The following is a 21,347-nucleotide window of genomic DNA, read 5'->3' as shown; positions in this document are numbered from 1 at the left end:
AGTGAACTTTCCTCCCTTATGTTACTACTGTCATCCGATGCAATTTAGATAACTACCTAGCCAATATTCCTTTGAATTTGCATGAAGAAAATAAGCAATTTTTGGAATATGTCATTACTTTTAATGGGTCACTAGGGTGAAAGTTAGAAAACTATCACCTTAGGTTGGACTTAGTGCCCTAGTGATCTAAAACAGTTAATGTGATATCCTTACTTAAAATTTAATCATCACTGGGATTTAGCACACTTGGGAATTTTATTGTGATGCATTTCCAGGTGGCAATAAATAGGCTTGTCTTGCTTCTGCTTAAGTAAATCACACAAAAAGGTATATATTTAGAGACTGGCTCACTTCCTTTATTTCCAACTGGTTAGTTTGACCCTGAATTACTAGAGTCAGAATGCACATTAGAAAAACAAAAACTTGGCAGAGGGATACAGTAGCAATGCAGAAAATTTTCAACTAAAGTAGGCCAAGGGCAAATTGCCCTTCTGCTCATCAATGTTTATTTAGAAGGAATACATGAGTGATTCATGCACTGTTGAAATGAAATGTTCCCAATTTCTGCTACTTATGACCACTGTAGCTCTTTTATGAGATCATTTAGTATCACACAGTTCACCTTCTGTATCTTTGTGCAGACTTTTTTTAATACAAAAAATAAGATAAATAAACTTATCAGCTTCTCTAAAAAGTATATAATTTTGATGTTGTGTAAATGAGTACATAGAAAAGAATGGAAATTTGCCAACTAATTTTGTAAAACCAAGATCAATTGACCACAAGGTTATTGATAAATGTGCCACAGAGGAATAAAAGTTATGAACTTCCTAATAAATACAGACACAAAAATTCTAAATATCATGTTATTTTCTGATAAAACAAGAGTATATTTAAATGATTTATGGCCAAATTTGGTTTATTCCAATGATGCAAAAATAAACATATTTGTCAATGTAAACAGTTACATCAAAAAAACATAATGAAAAATGTTACTACAATAGGTACTGGGAATGATTTATTTCTATTTCAATTTCCAAAACAATTTCATTCCCAATCAAGAATTAGATGAGATGCTCAACTTTTAATTCAACATTGACTCAGAGGCTATACCAATAAAGAACTCACGGTACAGATCATCACCTTCTAGTGTATCAAAATCTTGAATGATTTTATTTTGTTATAAAAATGTTTTTTATGTCAAAGATATTTGACATCTTTATATTCATTATACTTAATTTTGATCCACACCTAACATTTTCCCTTTTACAAAGATCTATACTCAGAAAATATGGGTATAAAAAGTATATATTGACTAAATGTAATAATACCACTGGCATGCCATAGTAATGGTTATTAAGTTTTTTAATGGAAAATACTAAATACTTGTATTTTAATCATTTGTATTTATGGAAAATACTAAATACATAATAATTATGTATTAATATGTATTATTAATACATAATAATTATGTATTAATGGAAAATACTAAAATACTTGTATTTTAATAATTTTGGAAGCTCAAAATTATACAACTACTAATCAAAATATTTCTTTTTATATAAAAAATCTTGGGAGTAAATAAAAATACTTCAGTAATTCTTGAGAAGTAATTTCAAGACAGTTATGCATCACACACTGTTTTACCTTGTGGGCTCTTCACAGATGTCCTCGGCAGTTTGCTCTGCCTCCTAATACAGTGTATGATGGGGATAAAGAAAGCAGTTATATTCCTGAGAATGTGTGATTACATGATAAAGTCTCCATTTGTATAAACCAATCACAGAGAATATTAAGTGCCTCTTTCATACTCTAAGTTTAAAAAATATGTGTGAAGTTTATCATATATGTGTACATATGTATACATACAGCATCTTGATAAACCTTGTATTGGTTGTATACGGGTGAGCTGGAATTTCATTCTAATTGAGCACAGTAAGTTGTACATAGATAAAAACAATAAAATAAAAGGAAAATAAATTTATATTTCTGATCATGGAATTAATGGTTCACATAGAGAATTTGAGAAATATCAAATGTGAAACAAAGTCTACAAATTCAACAAAACAGTGCTAACTATTAATGATAATTTGGATTTTTCAATCTTTTTATATTAAATATTTATATAAAACACATGTATCCTGCACTATGATTATATATTTATATTCATATTGAGTATATGAGTATATTATTAAAAATTAGAAATTTTATTTTTCTATAACATTTACCTAAATGTACATATTCTTACACTATGACAATTTATATATTCTTATATGTTCATATTTTATCATTTTATGTATTACATTATTAATATTATATCTAGGTCTATTATTGTAATGTTATTTTATTACAAATTATTGTTTCTTATATATAACAATTATTTAAATATTTCGATGGCTACATAAAATATTTAATTGTCTCTTTTTTCTTAAAATAATAATCCATTTTTTTCTTGTTGCAATGATAAAAAACTTAAGCACAAATGAAGTGGAGATGTCAAGTTCAGCATAGACAGTATAGGCAATAATACTGTATTAAGTATTTATGGTGACAGTTGAGTACTGGAAATATAGGGAGGAGTACTTTATAAAGTATATGATTATCTAAACAATATGCTATATACCTGAAACCAATACAAAATAATATTGAAAGTGAACTGTAATTTAAAAATAGAAATTTAAATTTAATAAACAATTATGTGATAAAAGTGAAAATTAGTGTCTCTTTTACCTTCCTAAACGTTCTCATGCTTTATCAGGAAATTGATAATGGAACATATAGTTAAATGAAGAATTCTATTTACCAGTAACTGCTGCTAGTTTCTATTGAATATCTTTACTCTACCATTTGTGATCACATTTTATAATGGGTTTGGTCAAATACTTGTATTTTAATAAATAATCTATGGGGTCAACTGTTGATTTGTGATAAAGGGGTAGTTCCATTCAGTTAAGTTGGAATTCTACTTTAAATTATTGTGGATTAATAGAATTTGTAAAATATTTTTCTTCATATTTAGAAGTATGATTGGTTTAAATTAGTGTTTTCCAAACTTTACTTAGCAATAAACCTATGAAATACTTCATTTAAAAGATATTTGCTTATGAAATGATTTTGGAAAACTCTACATAAAATTTTATAATCTATATCAATATATTTAAGGTTATTAAATTTTCTATAAAATCATGAAATAAAGAAATATATTCAATTTTGTTCAACTGAGAACATATCGGTATTATTTGAACATGATATTCCTTCTCTGAACAACTATCAAGAAATTGCTTCATCTTAATCAGAACACCTTTGGGAAAATACTGACCTAAAGAAATAATTGTGGGTATTATTCTAGTACTTAAAATATATATTTAGGTATCTTTCCACCTTAATATTTTTTTTAAAGATTTTAGTTATTTTTAGACAAGGGGAAGGGAGGGAGAGAGAGAGAGGAAGAGAAACAATGTGTGGTTGCCTCTCATGAACCCCCATCTAGGGACCTGGCCCCACAACCCAGCATGTACGCTGACTGGGAATGGAACCAGTGACTCTTTGGTTCATAGGCTAGTGCTCAATCCACTGAGCCACACCATCCAGGGCTTCACCTTAATATTTAATATTGTCTTTAATTTATGATGTTTTTCCTTATTTTTTTCCATGCTGAGCTATTTCATGGTTTGGCTTACCTATGCCCTTCAAAAGACATATCCCAGCCCTGGCTGGCATAGCTCAGTGGATTGAGTGCGGGCTGCGAACTAAAGTATCACAGGTTTGATTCCCAGCCAGGGCACATGCCTGGGTTTCAGGCCACGGCCCCCAGCAACCACACATTCATGTTTCTCTCTCTCTCTTTCTCCCTCCCCTCCCTCTCTAGAAATAAATAAATAAATAATTTTTTTTAAAAAAGAAATATCCTAGTAAGAGAATAAATTTTTATAAAGGAAACTAGCATATAAAATAGCACAAATGGAATAAAATTAATAAAAAAGAGCATAGCTTAGGCAGAATAACCCACTTTATCTTGAAAAGGTTCATATATTTAGAATGAATAATAATAATAATTTCAATAACTATTGCAGATATTTAAGTATTACTGTTTTAACCTGCAACTCACTTGTGTATACATTTTAATATTTAACTACCACAATAAATATGTAAGACAGTGATCATTGACCTTGTTTTAAGAGAAGAAATTGATGTCTACAGAGGGCAGCCAGCTTTCCCAAAGTGAAAGCTTATGCCTTAAGAACTGAAACAGAATATAGTCATCACATCCAACTTGCTTTTACTACGTCACAGTATTTAAATCTACAATATTTCATTCATTATATTACCTTAAGAAGAAAGCACATCAAGGAAAGCAAGCACTGTGTTTTCTACAAACTGTTTCCTCTTACTGGTCACAAAAATACTATTTTCCAAGCCCCACTTGCAGTGAAGTTGGGCATAAATTGAGTCTGAAAAACGGAAGGCATTAGAAAGCTGTGTAAAAATCTTTCAGACTGAATCTTGAGAATATTCTGCATATTTCTCCAGTCCTTTTTGTTCTTTACTATGCAGGTACTCTATTTAAGATGAAAATGTATGTCCATATTGGAAAAGGGCCTGAATCCTTCAGTCACTATTCATGGGGGAGGCCAAAGGAAATGGTCCAAAATTCATGTGACAGTGATTTTAATGGAAAATAATTTTCATTATGTTAAGACACTGATATTTGAGAGTTGCTGGATAGAGCAATTAGTGATAAATTTCTTGAAAATATTAGTTCTATCTATTCTTTAAATTATCCTCCTTCATCTTTTGCTGTTCCTGATATTGAAGATTAAATACCTAGTTTTTAAATGTATTGAAGATAATTTGAGAATTAGATTAATTTTCAGTTAAAAATTTATCACTGAATAATTTGGTGTTGATTTTCTTTAATAATTAAGTATAAAACCAAAGAAATAGTAACAGAATAAATTTTAAATGCAGACCTTAAATGAAGACTTTTATTAACACAAACTCTGTACTTCAATGTTTACAGAAACTCTATTCATAGTAACCCAAAACTGTAAATTACTTAGTTGTTCTTCAACAGCTGAGTGGTAAATAAATTAGTGTACATCCATACCTTGAAATATTGCTCAGCCATATAAGGGGATAAACTGTTAATAAACACAATGACCTTGATGAAATGCCAGAAAATTACACTGAGTGAAAACCAATCCCCCAAAATTACATATTATATGATTCCATTGATAGATCATTAATGAAATGCCCAAATTATAGAAATAGGGAACACATTAGAGATTTTAGGGAGTAGTGGTGGGAGAGAACTGGATGTAACTGTGAAAAGGCAACATGAAAATGTGGTGATTGAAATGTTCTCTGTTTTGAGTATGTTGGTGTCAATACCCTAGTGTAACATATATTGTATTGTTGTCATTGCAGGAAACTGTAAAATATACACAAGATTTCTCTTATTATTTCTTATATCTGCATGTAAATCTACAATTATTTTTTTAAAAATTTAATTAAGAAGAAAGAATAGGTAATGGGTTAAATTGTATGATTTGGCCAATTAACAGCAAATTATAGAGCTAGTGTAGGAAACTTTGATTTAATGAGTAAATAAAGAAAAGGTTATATTTAGCAGACTTTGGAAAGAAAAACATAACACTTAGGCATGGTTCACTTGACCATGGATATATTTTTAAAAAGAGGTTGTATTAGTTTGCTAAGGCTACCACAATAAAATACCCCAGATGAGGTGGCTTGAACAACAGAAATTTGTTTTCTTACAATTCTGGCGCTAAAACCAAAGATCAAGGTGTTGACAGATCAGGTTTCTTCTAAGACCTTGTGGCCTTACAAATGGTTGCCTTCTTGTTGTGTTCTATTATGGTTGCCCCTTGGTCCACACAACATCTGGGTCCTAATCTCTTCTTATGTGGACACCAGTTATATTGGATTACAGTTCACCAATATGACCTCATTTTACCTTAATTACCTGTTAACAACCTCTACCTCAAAATATAGTCACATACTGAATTATTGGGAAGTAGAGCTTCAACATGTGAATTTGAGAGAGAGGCTGAGGGAGAGACACACTTCAGCCCATAACAGAAACTAACATTTAAAAATTAAGGAATTCCCAATAAAAATTCTGATTTGTATGGTATTTCTAGAGTCCACAATTACTTACGGCAATAATTAGAAGTACCTGAGGAATGAGTCAGTGCTTCAAGCAGATGCACACATGCACTCCAACATTTGTTACACTCATATCACACATACACACAAAATCATAGTGTCCTATCAGCTCCTTTGTTAAATGACTAGCTTTGTGTTGTGTAACTTGTGATGTCTGGAAGATGGCATCGTACAAGCTTCTGATGGAACAGGGAGATAGCCTGAGCAGACAGACTCTAAAAGGAGAAGTATGAGGTTCTATAAACAAATGGCCTTCTTGATTTTATAAGCAATACTCCTTTTCAAGAAGCAGCAGCTAGTTGTTTTGACATTTGCAGAGAGCAGATAGTGTCTTTCTCAAAAGTGCTTAAGAACATTCTGTCAACAATGAATTAGTCCATTATTTAAATCCTTCTTTATTCTTCTTTGTTTGATCAGGAGTTGACATTTATTCCTGGCTCTGCCCTTTCAATTTACCAAGACACTGATGGCATAAAGAGCAGTGTGCTGGTTTGTTGAGAGCATTTCTATGAACATAAAGAAATGATCACCCTCAATGAAAACTAGTAAACCAGACTGGCAACCATGTCACTGTAGTTGGTGCATGAAAATATTGCCCTAGATAAGGGAAGTCAGTCCTTGAATGAAAGCTACAAAAGAAGAAAAAATAATTATGTAGCAACTCTTTCCTTAAATGTAAAATAAAAGTCTCAATTTCTACACAGTACAAAATGGAGAAGTGATCTGAAATATTAAGAAGCATATGAACCTTTTATTACATTTTGGAACAAAGTGGGAGCTTGTTGACAAAGGCTTGGGGTTATGGTTACACCTTTGCATCATATTGTATACTTGCTCAAATTTAATAAATAGACTGTCACTTACCAGCTTATTAAGACTGGGGAAAAAATCCATGCATGCCATTGTAATTAACACAAGGCAATTTTACATCAGAAAATTAAATGTTTACCAAAAAACTATGTTTAATAGTTTATAGTTTTAACAGTCTTTTCATTTTTAGAATACCATTTGATTTTACTCTCATAAAATTTGTGACAAAAATATAAGCACAAGTGTGTTTTCCAAACAGATTTATATTTGACTTTCCCAGTTATCTTCAGTATTTTCCAGTAGTTAAGGTGACTTAGAATAATAAGTATGAGGACACTGGTGGTCCAATCTAAGGAGACTAAATGTCCAGTTTAACACTTTGAGCTTCTTTCTTTCCCTCCCTCTCTCTCTCTCTCTCTATCTATCTCTCATTCACACACACACACACACACACATTAAGAAATTTTAAGATTTGACTCAATAGCATAAATTTTCTTCAGCTCTATATTTTATGATGTTATAATCTTTACAATTCTAATTTTTTTAAAGTAAATGATCTTGTTCATCAGCAAATTAAATAAAGCCTAGGGAGATCACAAATGAGAGTTAAAACAGAATCCTGTTTAGAGACTGGCAGGGTAATAAACAGGTGGAATAAATCTGTTCTTGCATCTAAGACCTCCCAAAAGGGATAATCTGTCCCCATAAATTAACTTTGAAATAAACAAAAAAAATGGAAGATATGTATGGTTTCCAAAACACTCGAAGTGATTTCTTTAAAATAAATGTTTTTAACATCTGTTTTTTAACTGCTTCATATCAAGGCATACTGGAAGCCACAGAATTAAAATGTATTATTGTCATGATAATATGCTTTCTGAGTATGTATAATTCATAATCTCAAACCCATAGTTTGAATACTGAGTCTTTCTTTGACTTTGGAATCAAGCAATGGATGATGTGAATACATGAGGAAAACATCTCTCAATGTATAGTTGAATGTTTTCACAAAAGAGACAGAAAGAAAGGGGAGAGAGAGAAAAGCAAAAAAGTAGATTCTGTGATTCTGTGTATATGTATGTCTGTTTTAGAAAACATGAGGTTAAATTAATATAACCAGATTTACCTTTTACAGTATACTTTAAAAACCTTTCTGCATACAGGAAAACATAAGAATTTAAAGCATAAATCATGGGCTTTTTAGTTAGGAGATAAATAATCCTCAGTATGATTAAAAAACAATAATCAACACTAGAGATATATTCTCAATTAAGACTGCAGTAAGTAAAAGCTGAAATTCATTCAAAACACTTTGTAAGGAGGAGAAAACGTGGATGGGCACAGACTTTGTATACAAAGCTAAGTTCTAACTTGGCTTTAACTTCATCTTGAATTGAAGCTTGGCCAATTTATAATCAGTTAAAGGATGAACATCTTTAACTCTAAAATATAGATGATATCATCAACATTGTTTCGTCCTTGGAAAAATGAACAATATCTTCATTAGTAGTGTGTGTTAATAGTAACTAGTACTACAACAATTTCTGTTACCACTACTACCAGGGACAGTACATGAAACTTGTATTAGATTTATAACTAATATTGTTAAAAAGAACAAAATTGCAAAACTTCTGTTCTATGAAAACAACTTATCCTGTTTATGCTGGGTGACTGCATTTACTCTTTTAGTGGTGGTGCTTATCATTTTCCCCATTCAAAGATTTTATACTCTGCTTTTGAGCTTCTTCAAAATCATTCTGAAAGAGATTGGTACATTTTTTTTAATCCTCAACTGAGGACATGTTTATTGATTTCAAAGAGAAAGGAATGGAGGGAGAGAGAAGGAGAGGAACATTGACTGGCTGGCCTTTGCACATGCTCTGACAGGAGATTGAACCCACAACCTGGGCATGTGCCCTGCCTGGGATTCAGACCTGTCTAGTTTACTGGATGAAGCTCTGACCAACTGAGCCACACTGGGCAGGATGAGATTGATCCATTTTATTGGATATTTTATATATTTTTATTTATATTTATTTATATAAAATATAAACTATATATATATATATAAAATTTCTTTTACTGATATAAGGCAGGCATGGCTGCCCATTTTCTCAAGGTGAGCACAATGAGGCTTTTGGGAGTTATTGGTGAGCCCTCCAGGTTCTCTTTGGAATTGCCTCTGTTCTGCTCATAGTTGTAGTAAATGCAGACCTTTCTTTGTGGTGACTTATGGGTACTTTAACAGAGACATGGAAATAAAGAACAAATTGACAGTGACCAGAGGAGAGGGAGACAATGGGGGAAAGAAGAGGAAGGGTCAAGTCAAGGAACATGTATAAAGGACCCATGGACAAAGACAACAGGAACAGGGGGAGGATTGAAAGTGGAACATGGGGGGTGGGTAGGGCAGGGAAGAATAATGGGTGGAAAATGGGGACAACTGTAACTGAACAACAGTAAAAACAGGAGAGTCAAGAAATAAGTTTTGTTACTATCTTTTTTCTGAATGGGAATAAAAGACATCCTTTTTAATGGTACTTCTCCAACAATATTATTTCTCTTTCACTTTGTGTAACATTTCCAAAACTGATGTTGTACAGAGGACAAGAGACTGCTTCAGGGTTCCTCAAATTCTAAGATGAACATTAAATTTGAAATTTCAATTTGGTAACTATCTTAACAAAACTAAATATGAGCATACTTTGGATCAAGTTGAAGATCTGCATTTAAAAGAAAGAAATGCTGGAGTGGTTTAAAGCAGAGCAATTCCATAAAGAGATAACATTTAATGTGTTGGTAAATGCCAGTGTGTCTGGTGCCTTAAAATTGACATGATATAATGTGTAAATTACAATAGTCTTGTATTTGTGTGGTTCAATTATTTAAGCAAATTTAAAGGTAAGTTTTTTCTTATACAGTGTCAGTTCCCAACTAACCGTAATTTTTTAGAACAGGTATGTCTCTAGTTTTTCAATAACATGAGATACTGATTTGCTGAAATAAAAACAATACACTGTGGAAGACTAAGAAACTATTTTAAATAATATAGAATAACTTTTTAAATGTAACTGATGTGATTTTGGCAAGTGAAGGACAAATTATGTCATAGAATCTCATAAGAATGATAATTTCTCAGGGTATCATTTCAGAAGCAGTACTGCTAGGTCCATTTTTAGTTTTCTGAAGAAATTTCATACTGTTTTCCACAGTGGCTGCACCAGTCTGCAATCCCACCAACAGTGCACTAGGGTTCCCTTTTCTCCACAACCTCACCAGCACTTGCTGTTTGTTGTTTTGTTTATGATGGCCATTCTGACAGGTGTGAAGTGGGATCTCGTGGTTTTAATGTGCATTTCTCTGATGGCTAGTGATGCTGAGCATCCTTTCATATGTCTCTGGATCCTCTGTATGCCCTCCTTGGAGAAGTGTCAGTTCAGGTCTTTTGTCTATTTTTTATTGGATTTTTTGTCTTCCTGGTATTGAGTTGTATGAGTTCTTTATATATTTTGGAGATCAAACCCTTGTCTGAAGTATAATTTGCAAATATGTTTTGCCATACAGATGCTTCTCTTTTCATTTTAATGCTATTGTCTTTAGCTGTGCAGAACCTTTTTATTTTGATGAAACCTCATTTGTTTATTCTTTCCTTTATGTCCCTTGCTCCAGGGGATATAAGGATCCTGAAGCACCAATCCAAAAGAACCTATGCACCCCAATATTCATAGTAGCACAATTTACAATAGCAAAGTGCTAGAACCAACCTAAGTGGCCATCATTAAATAAGTGGATTGAAAAACTATGGTACATTTACACAATGGAATATTACACAGCAGGAAGAAAGAAGGAGCTCGTACCCTTCAAGACAGCATGGATGGAACTGGAGACAATTATGCTAAGTGAAATGAGCCAGGCGGTGAAGGACAAATACCATATGATATCACCTACAAGTGGAACCTAATCAATAAAACAAACAAGCAAGCAAAATACAACCAGAGGCACTGAAATAAGGAACAGACTGACAGGAACCAGAGAGGAGGGGGAAGAGGAACAGTAGCGGAAGGGCCACCAAGGAACATGTATAAAGGATGCATGGACAAAGCCAAAGTTCAAGGGTGGGAAACAGCAATGGATGGGGGCGGGGCATGGTGGGGTGAAAATGGAGTCAACTTTACTCGAACAACAATAAAAAAAAAGAATGATAGTTTCTCAGTTATGGTCAAGGAAAGTAGTAGTAGATTTGAAGTTAATGTTAATAAAAATATTGAACTCAAACGTTTTTTGAGAGTTAGTACCAGTATCAAATCATAGGTAGAGGTATCACCTGCTTCCTGCATTTAAACAAACTAAGCTAAAATATTTAATTAGTAGTAAGTATAATTTACTGTTATTAAAGAATTAAAATCTCTCATGTGTCAAGTTTATTTGGTAAAGTGTATACTTATTTGATGTATGTGATTAGTCTTGAAATCAAATACTAATATATATTTTAAATATTTTATTTATTTATTTTAGAGAGAGGGGAAGAGAGGGAGAAAGGCAGGCAGAGAAACATCAATGTGTGGTTGCATCTCATGCACCCCATACTGGGGAGCTGGCCCTCAACCCAGGCATGTGCCGTGACTGGGAATCAAACTCATGACCCCTTTGTTCACAGTCCGGCACTCAATCCACTGAGCCACATCAGCCAGGGAAAACACTAAGATATTTTTAAAAATTAAATTTATTGGGGTGACATTGGTTAATTACATTTTATAAGTTTTAGGTGTGCAATCTTATGGTATATCATCTGTATATTCCATTGTATGCTCACCAAAAAAGGGAAATTATTACTTTATTATAATTGTAATCTTCTTAACCTCATTTAATCATGGCCCCCAAAATATTTAGGACAGTTAGCAGTTATTGAAAACCAAAGAATTAATAACTCATTTTCTTCAATTTATCTATAAAATACATTTTGGTATCATGGACTATCTTTCCATTTGAAATTCAATTTCTTCTATTTAGAGCAAAGTGTGTAAATTAGAGCAGATCAGCAGCTTTCAGAAAAAAATTATAATATTTTAATAAAATTATGGTATAACTTTCTATTTAAGACAAATGTTTAAAATTCATAATACAGCACTATGTATAGTTAGTTTAAAAGTAAGACAAAGTAGACAGGAAACAAAGGGTCCTTATGATTCTGATTAAATTTACTTTTAAATCCTAACTGTAGAAATCATATCTCCCTCTCTCCATACCCCTCAGAGACCTAGCCTTTCTCCATGATAATCAGCAACACCTGAGGCAGCATGGACAGTAGCCGGTACCTGACTAATGGTCACAGGGTCCAGACCATGAGCAGGTTAAAGATAACTTCTTGACTAAAGTTATATTTTAGCTTCTGAGCCCTAAGCTGCAATGACTTCCTGGTTAGTTTCCCATGAAACCAGATAAAACAGACCTCAGAACTACCCTTAAAACCTGAACAATTGACTTATTACCCTTGCCTCATCTTTAATACCAGCTCCCAGCATGACGTGAACCCCTAACCATCAGTGTCTTCTGATTTTGTCCTATGTAATCTAATCTACACACCATTGAAGAGTTGGGTCCTTTAGAGCATTAACTTCCCTTAACTCTGGATTGGCCAATTCTCTAGCGAACCTCATTCCTATACTGAAAACCCCTACTTGTGCCCTTCTTTCAGGCCAGTGTGCACAGGCAGACGGGCTCAAATACTGGGGCCCCAGTAACAAATATGCCTTTTATTTTTTCAGTTATGCTGATTGTGAAATATACTTTCTCTCATAAAATTCTTCAAATAAATAACAAGTTGTGGTTAAAGAGCTATTTCTTTTTTTAAATATATTTGATTGCTTATGCTATTACAGTTGTCCCATTTTTCCCCCTTCACTCCCCTGCACCCTGTACACCCTCTCCCACCCATATCCCCCTCTCTAGTCATGTCCATGTGTTGTACTTATAAGTTCTTTAGCTTCTACATTTCCCATACTATTCTTACCCTCCCCCTATCTATTTTCAACCTACAATCTATGCTACTTATTCTCTGTGCCTTTTCCCCCTCTCTCCTCCTCCTACTCCCCTGTTTCTAACCCTCCATGTGATCTCCATTTCTGTGGTTCTGTTCCTGTTCTAGTTGTTTGCTCAGTTTCTTTTGGTTTTGCTTTAGGTGTGGTTGTTAATAATTGTGAGTTTGCTGTCCTTTTACTATACATGTTTTTTTTTATCTTCCTTTCTTAAATAAGTCCCTTTAACATTTCATAAAATAAGGGCTTGGTGATGATGAACTCCTTTAACTTGACCTTATCTGAGAAGCACTTTATCTGCCCTTCCTTTCTAAATGAAAGCTTTACTGGAGAGCATAATCCGGGATATAGGTCCTTGTCTTTCATGACTTGTAATACTTTTTTCCAGTCCCTTCTTGCCTGTAAGGTCTCTTTTGAGAAATCAGCTGACAGTCTGATGGGAATTCCTTTGTAGGTTACTGTCCCCTTATCTCTTGATGCTTCTAGGATTCTCTCCTTCAGTTTTACCTTGGCTAACGTAATTATGATGTGCCTTGGTGTGTTTCTTCTTGGGTCCAACTTCTTTGGGGCTCTCTGAGCTTCCTAGATTCCCTGGAAGTCTATTTCCTTTGCCAGAATGGGGAAGTTCTCCTTTATTATTTGTTCAAATACGTGTTCAATCTGTTGCTTTTCCCCTTCCCCTTCTGGTACCCCTATAATTCGGATGTTGGAATGTTTAAAGATGTCCTGGAGGTTCCTAAGCTTCTCCTCATTTTTTTGAATTCTTATTTCTCCATTCTTTCCTGTTTGGTGGTTTTTTTCTTCCTTCTGGTCCATTCTATTGTTTTGAGTCCCAGTTTCCTTCCCATCACTATTGGTTCACCATGCATCTTCCTTCATCTCTTTTATGGTAACCTGCATTTTTCATGTAATTTGCACCCAAAATCAACCAATTGTGTGAGCTTCCTGATCATCAGTGTTTTGAACTGTGCATCTGATAGATTGGCTATCTCTTGGTTGCTCAAAAGGATGAGCCCTGGGCCATTGATCTGTTTTTCTGTTTGAGATATCTCTCTCTCTCTCTCTCTGTCTCTCCCTCTCTCTCTCTCTCTCTCTTTTTTTTTTTTTTTTTTTTTTGGTCTGGACGCTCCTGTTACGGTGAGGGGAGGAGCCTTAGGTGTTCACCGGGGCTGGGCACCCCAGTCACTAGATTGTGATGTTGTATGTGGGGGCAGGAGGGAACAATGGCAGCAGCTCCGCTCTCCTGGGACCACAGTCCCTTCCCTGGGATCCTGGGCTGCGCGCTCTGTCCCGGTCCACAATTCCTGCCTCACTGGGTCTGCCAGCTGCCGCTCGCATACTCAGGGTCGACCCGCTGCAATTTTGTGCGCCCCAGATGCCTTACATGCTCCTGGTTGCCTTATGCACCCACTGCTCTCTGCTCTCCACACTGTGACCCATGCTGCAACCCTCGCCCAGCTGCTTGTCTCCGCCCCTCCTACCGGTCTGGATGAATGGGTCTACTTCAACTTCTTGGCTGTCCGACTTCCATTCAGATAAATTCTCTATCAGTTCTGGGTGTTATTCTGCCTCTAAATTGTTGTTGTTCTAATCTTGGTTGTGCGTGGAGGTACAGTGCATCCACCTATGCCTCCATCTTGCCGGAAGTCCTTCACCTAGCTATTAAAATGAAAGTTGTTGAAGTTAATTCTTTCCGCAGCCCATCTTCCTGGAATTAGAGGGTCCTCTTCTGCCCATCTGAGCAGAAGACCCTTTGTCAGAGCGGGTGGGTGGAGGAGACAGTGTGAGCGCCTCCCACACCCAAGCCAAACCCCTAAGTGCTTAAAGAGCTATTTCTAACCTCTCCTTTAACCTTTCATATTCCTACCATGACATTTTAATTATTAATTTATAATTGTAACTTATAACTATATTAGATATTAGCATATTAATTTATATGTATTTTTATGAAAAACATTAAAGGAAATCTGGGTTTACTTAAAGACTGGAAAAATATTAAAATATTTTGTTCTGGATACATAATTTGTAGAAATTTTAGATACGGTGTATAAATACTTTAGTGAATATTTACAACCATGTCTTTTTCCCTTAAATTAGAATTGCTTTTCACTTCATAGGAACATACAGTCTAAGAGCCCACTGTTAGCAGTAGGTGGAGCATGGATAATCTTGGTCATGGGCAACAGTAAAAGGGGGAAGGGTCTGCCCGCAGGGGCCCCTGGCTGCCACGGATGAGAATAAGTCTACCAAGACATGATCTGCTTGGGGAGGAAGGGTGGTTGATCTCTCACAGGAGAAGGACCAGGAGCCTGTTCCTCAATTGGCTTTTATTGGGTTTGTTTACACAAGAATTCAGGTAAAGCTCATTAATCATTGCCAGGCAGTAAGGATCAAACAATGGAAAACAAAGAAGTCTGAGGGCCTATTTTGAGTCAGGGTCAGATAGTTAAAGAGCTGTAAAACTTTGAGGAACAAACTTACTTCTTGCTTGGACCCTTATCATTTCATTGAGAGCATTCTAAACAAAGCAGGTTTCACAGGATTTTACATATTCTTTCTTAGGCCTGATCTCCCAGGGAACCTACCCTTTCCAGCACAGGTCTGCACCACCTTCCATCATTATTTCAGGCTTAGGTGGATCAAGGGAAGTAAGGCAGCCAGGAGATTAGGAGATTTCTCACAGACAAAATGAGGGCTCAGGCTTTGTCAAAGCTGAGGGGCGAGGGTCCGTCACCCCCTTTTGCTGTAGCCCCCAAAGTCCTTCCTTGGGGGCCTCCCACGTGATCCTGACTGTCTTAAGTCATTCCCCTCTTTGGGGAATCTTACCCATCATTGGCTAACTGACCAAGCACTGGGGGCCAGTTATGGATGAAGTAAAAGGAGCAGAAGCGGCTCTCCTGCCAGACAGATAAGCTTTTGTCTCCTTGGTGGCTTACAGTCCAAGGTTGTTCCCTCAGCCTTAGCCTTGGTGGGGGTTACAGCTTCTAAACCAGGCAGGGCAGTTCCCAACAAATATAATCATTAAAATTTCATCTGGTGGTAAACTATGTGGCATACTAGTAGGAAAGAAAATGCCAGTGATCTAAGTTAAGAAGCATGTAAGATATATAAGGAAAATAGTAATTATAATGGCAATAAAATTTGATAGTTTAGTGGTAAGTGATGCTCTAGAGAAATTAAATGAAAGGCTTAAAGTCATAACTCATCAATTAAAAATTGAATATGAACACAATAGTGCCTCCTTTACAGCATATAAAAGTGCTCTCCTATCCAGCAGCAGATGGCAGAGAAAGCTGAGAATCAGGCCTAGAATTTTATTAGAAAAGTAGCAGAACCCAGGAGAAAGTTAAATTCTCAATTTAGTCATATCTGCTATGCTAATTGAGGCTCTGATTAGATAAAAAAAGAGGCACTTCCCTATTGGTTGGGCTTAGTGAAACTGAGCAGGTTAAATGCTCAAACTCTTTGCCACAAAGAGTTTCTGAAAGTGGTTCATGCTTCCCTCTCAAAGGTTAGTGCTCCTCTCTTGTTGAAGTGGTACAGACACCCTCCTCAGAGTACAACCTGAACTTCCCACTCACTACTTGTCCCTACCTTCCCTCCTGGCCACCAGATCAATACTTAGAAACTATATCTTGAAGAAACTGCAGGAACTAGTAAACATATGTAAGGGAACCACATCTTTAACATGTTGGATCTAGGAAGCAAGGCACATAACACTGTTTGAGAAAGAGTTTAATTAAATGAGAGCACTGTCCTGCATCACAGGATTTGATAATTTGGCAAAGAATACAGAAAATGATACCAAAATGCTGCTAAGATCATCCCAGAAAGGTGGTACAAACATCTGTTGAAATGATCATAAGATTTTTTATCCTATATTTAGTCAATGTAGTATATCACATTCAGAATTTACATAGGTTGAACCATCTTTGAATCCCAGGAATAAATACCACTTGATCATGGTATATAATTTTTAAATTATAATTTAAATTTTTTTAAATTTGTTTTAAATATATTTTTATTGAAGTTTAATTGGCAAACAAAATTATAAGGTATTTAAAGTGTACATCATATTTGGTATATGTATACATTGTGAAAGACTTTCCTTTTTATGGAATTGTGGATCTACTAAAGAAGGAGGCACTTCAGAGTCCAAGAAGCAGCTGATGCATTTCTGAAAAGAGGAATAATAGAGGAATGCATGTGGCACCTTGGTGCATGACCCAATGATTAGCTTTAGAAGCAACAGGTTTTTATTCACGGGGTGAATCCTTGGGGCAAGGGCTGGGAGCACTTCTGCTCAGAGTTCTGTTTTCCCATGAGACCCAGTACTTCCTTTGCTCCCCACCAGGCTATACTCCAAAACCAAGCCCAATAGTTCCCCATTTCCTTATCTGTTCTTAAGCCAGCTATGCAAACAGTTCTCCAGTCCTCCCTTTAATAGTCCAGGAAAACATGTGTCCTGTTGCACTGGATCATGGTGAAGTACAGGAAAGACACAAATCCCAAGAAAGTGACTTCTCTGTGACAGGGGATTTAAGAATTGGAAAATTTTAGTTTAAGCAATTGCTAATAAGCTTAGTAATCAATGCATGTAAAAGCTTTTGTTCCAGGAACTGAAGGTATGACCCATCCTGACTCCAGGAGACCATAAGCAGTTCCACTTTTGTTCCTCAAGAGGACTGCAAGCAATTCAAGATGATATCTGAGACATTGTACTCCAGGGTAAGATGACCACCGCCCAAGACATAGCTAAAGACCACCATCTGGAGCAGAGCTTAAGACCACCAGCCAGGGTGAGAATGCTAAAGTTGTTTTTTAATACAATTAACTTTTCCTTGAATTTCAAACCCCCTCACCGCACCTTGTTTATCCCTTGCTATGAAAACCTTGGCCTGGAAAGAAAAGGGGAGATGGTCTGTTAGGGGATGAACTTGCCATCTTCTCACATTGCCGACCACCTGAATAAAGCACCCATAAAGATTCAATTGCTGTCTCTGCTTATTGAGTTTGGTAGGACAGGCAGCCCAAACTCTGGTGTCTTTTCCAGTTTCATCTGTACATCTTGAGTCCCAAGAGTCCAGATAGAGTCCAGGCCTGTGAGGCAGCAGGTCAGCATCTTGCAAGGCCAAGTCCTTGGTGGGTTTGGAGTCAGCTAGGGAAGGCACGATTAGAATAGCAGCATGCCATTCTCTTCCACTTGGCTGCTGTTGCCAAATCCCTCGAGGCTCACAGCTCTTTCTTCATGGCTACTCCCCTTTCTTACTAGCCCAGGCCCCATGACCCAATCCTCAGAGAAACAAGTATAGCTACTCCCTCACTATAGGCGGCATGGCAGAATCTCTCTTAAATGGCTGCCCTCTTCACTACAGGTCAGCGTGGTTGCTACCTACTCTTTCAGTCCTCATGGTGAACCAGCCTCTCTCTCTCTGCCTGCCCTTAGTTTAAATTTTGACCCAGAGCTTCCAACATGATCTCCCATCCAGCTCCTCCCACATGTGCTATATTATTTGCAAGTTTCCCTGTATCATCTACCTTCTCTTGGCTTCCATCTTTAGTTGGGGCAAGCATTCCTTCCTATGACACAGGGGCATCCAAGGAGGGCATTTGCCTCCCCTGGCTACTTCATAAGTCCCTGAATGCTTGGAGAGTCACACCTTTCACCTGGGGTATTAACACAGCTGTTAACTTGCCTTTTGTTATGTGAAGGGCTAGAAATGCACCCCAGAGAGATAAAGGTGGGAGGAGCTGATGATCTGATCCAAGTACCTTTATTTGATGCTGAGTTTACAAGCAGCCTGAGTGGGGACACACTGCAGCCCTAGGGAGAGGCAAGAATGGGGTTTTTAAAAGAAAAAGCACTGGGTTTTATGGGGAATAGGAGAGGGGTTAGTCTCTTGTTCTTCTGGGCAAGTGCCTCAGGGTTTCAGATGTTAGCTGGGACAATGGGTTATGTAAAGGATAGAACTGTTCCCAGGTACAGGAGGGTCAGTCTGACCACCAGCCATCATGGCTGGCACCAGATGTCTATTGTGTGAGCTGGGAGAGTTTCAATTAAGCTGAGGGCTGTCAAGTGAGTTGGGATAACTCAGTCATGAGCAGTCGACTTGGTGGGTTGGGAAACTAGCCTGACCCTTTCACAAAGTATCTTGAATGCTGTATCATCTCCTTCCCCTGCCCCCCTACTGTGAGGACTTTGGGGACCCTTTGCTCTGCAGCCCATTTCAAGACTCCTGGGTTTGTATTCCATGTTCCATCAATTGTTAGTTGTGTGTGACTGTGAACACATTACTTAAATACCCTGTATCACAGTTTTTTAATTTGAAAAGTCAGAAAAATAGTAAAACCTCCTCTACAGTTTATGAATTTGTACACATAAAGTAATTGAATATTTGATATCATTACTTTTAATGTAACTTTGTAAATGTTACAAAGTCTAACATAAAATGCATATTTCATAAATATTTGCCAATTAGATAGATGAATACTACAGTCATTAATAGGTATTAATATGAAAATATGAGTATTATATCCTATGAAACAAAAAGATGCATAAAACATTATAATTAAATGAGAGGAAAAAGAAATATACAGGGTGGGGCAAACATAGGTTCACAGATGTTTGTATGGAAAATAATATGATAATTAAGACAATAATACAAGAATAAACTCTGTTTCATGTACTGGCAACTGTAAACCTATGTTTGCCCCACCCTATACACTCTGTTATAGTTTATGTTACCACATAATAATGGCTCAAACAAATTACAATATACATTGGTCTATGTGTTTTCCCTTCTTTTGGCCACCACAATCAACTTATAACTTACTTTTGCTTAAATGTTTTTTTGCTCCTGTGACTGAATTTCCAGAGGCTTGTTTTGCAACAAACCAACAAAAATATCTTTTATTCTTGATTAAAAGCCTGAAAGTTGCCCAACTATCTTTTATCACAATCTTCTAGAATAGATGCCATTTCTTTTCTTAATTATCAATGAGAAAATGTTATTAAAATACTGTATTTTTCACTTTTTAAATTACATTATTTGTTTTTATATTGTTTTTTATAATGCAGTTTTGTGTTAAGCCAGTACAGTGTGGAATTATCCTTGCTGTCACATTTTTACTGTGAAAATTCTATGGTGCTTTTCATTGTGGATTAATTCTCACAAATAATCATTGTCTGTATTAACAAGCTTCATGGTACAGTGGTGTGAATTTGGATGCTGTGTGGGTGCTAAAAAGTAATTTTCCTCTCATCTTCTAAGTTCTTCTACCTGAGCTAAAAATCAAATTAATAGATGAACAAGAGAAAATATCCGAAGTTTATGATGTCAATGTACATGCAGTGCACCATAAGAATGACACAAGGGCCACAAAGAGGCATTGGACAGTTGAGGTTTATATGTCATTTTGGACAAAGGGAGAGAGGCAAGGCTCTGGGACATTGAAAGGGGAAAAAGCAATTAACAGGTAGCCAGTACAGAACTGGAAACAAATTCCTGCTAGACAACACAGGAACAGCGGGACACAGAGGGAAATCTAGCTATCAGCTCCTGCTTAGATCCTTCCTATCTAATACTAAAGTGAATATGTTATGATTGCCTTCCTGATGTAGGTGTTTCCATATTAAACTCTGAGGCAGAAAAAAAGAGGGTCAAAGGTTGTTTCTGGGTCTTGTTTCTTATTTACATACTTAAGATCAGTACCCCAAAACGCACATGTTGGAGAGGCAAAATGTTGGCCCTTTTCACGTGCAAAAAAAAGTTAATAAAGCAAAAAGAAAGTGTATGAATTGTTTACTCTCCTCATTTCTCATCTGTCTCCTCCAGTTTGAAAAATAGGATGACGTACAGCCAATCTTATTTATCTTGAAGGTTATAGTTATTACTGACATTTAGTTAAAATGTGTGGCAAAATTTAATCATGCCTATGGAGATGCTTGCTCATGTGACTATTACCATACATGTGATGGTAGAAGAAAAGGCTAATGACAGCTTTTCTAATTGCTCCTTACATTTGTAATTCTAAAGTACAACTTTTATTAATTCCCCAAAGACAATGTCTCTTAAACAAAACTGTGCCTAAACAATTATTTCTGGGTTGAAAAATTATATAGATAACATAATTTATCTATAGTGTGCACATCTGTATCTATATCTATAGATACAGAAATAGATACACATGTCCCATTTATAAAAGTATATTTTGAATTCTTCAGATTTTAACTGTTCTTTATACAAACTGTTCATTCAGTAAAAACTTTTTATTCAGTAAAAACTTTTCTCAAAATTGAAAGCTAGAGCAAAC

At 35.8% G+C, this 21,347-nt stretch overlaps 1 long non-coding RNA gene across 2 annotated transcripts in view; it reads right to left on the bottom strand.

The window, feature by feature from the left end:
* The window catches only part of LOC118500841, a 327,925-nt gene that overhangs the window by 63,400 nt on the left and 243,178 nt on the right, over nt 1-21,347 (bottom strand). The gene's annotated exons all lie outside the window — the stretch shown is intronic.

The sequence above is a fragment of the Phyllostomus discolor genome, chromosome 5 (assembly GCF_004126475.2).
Source record: "Phyllostomus discolor isolate MPI-MPIP mPhyDis1 chromosome 5, mPhyDis1.pri.v3, whole genome shotgun sequence".
NCBI lineage: Eukaryota > Metazoa > Chordata > Mammalia > Chiroptera > Phyllostomidae > Phyllostomus > Phyllostomus discolor.
Note: the sequence above shows the minus strand (reverse complement) of the source record. Positions and strands in the feature narration are given on the sequence as shown.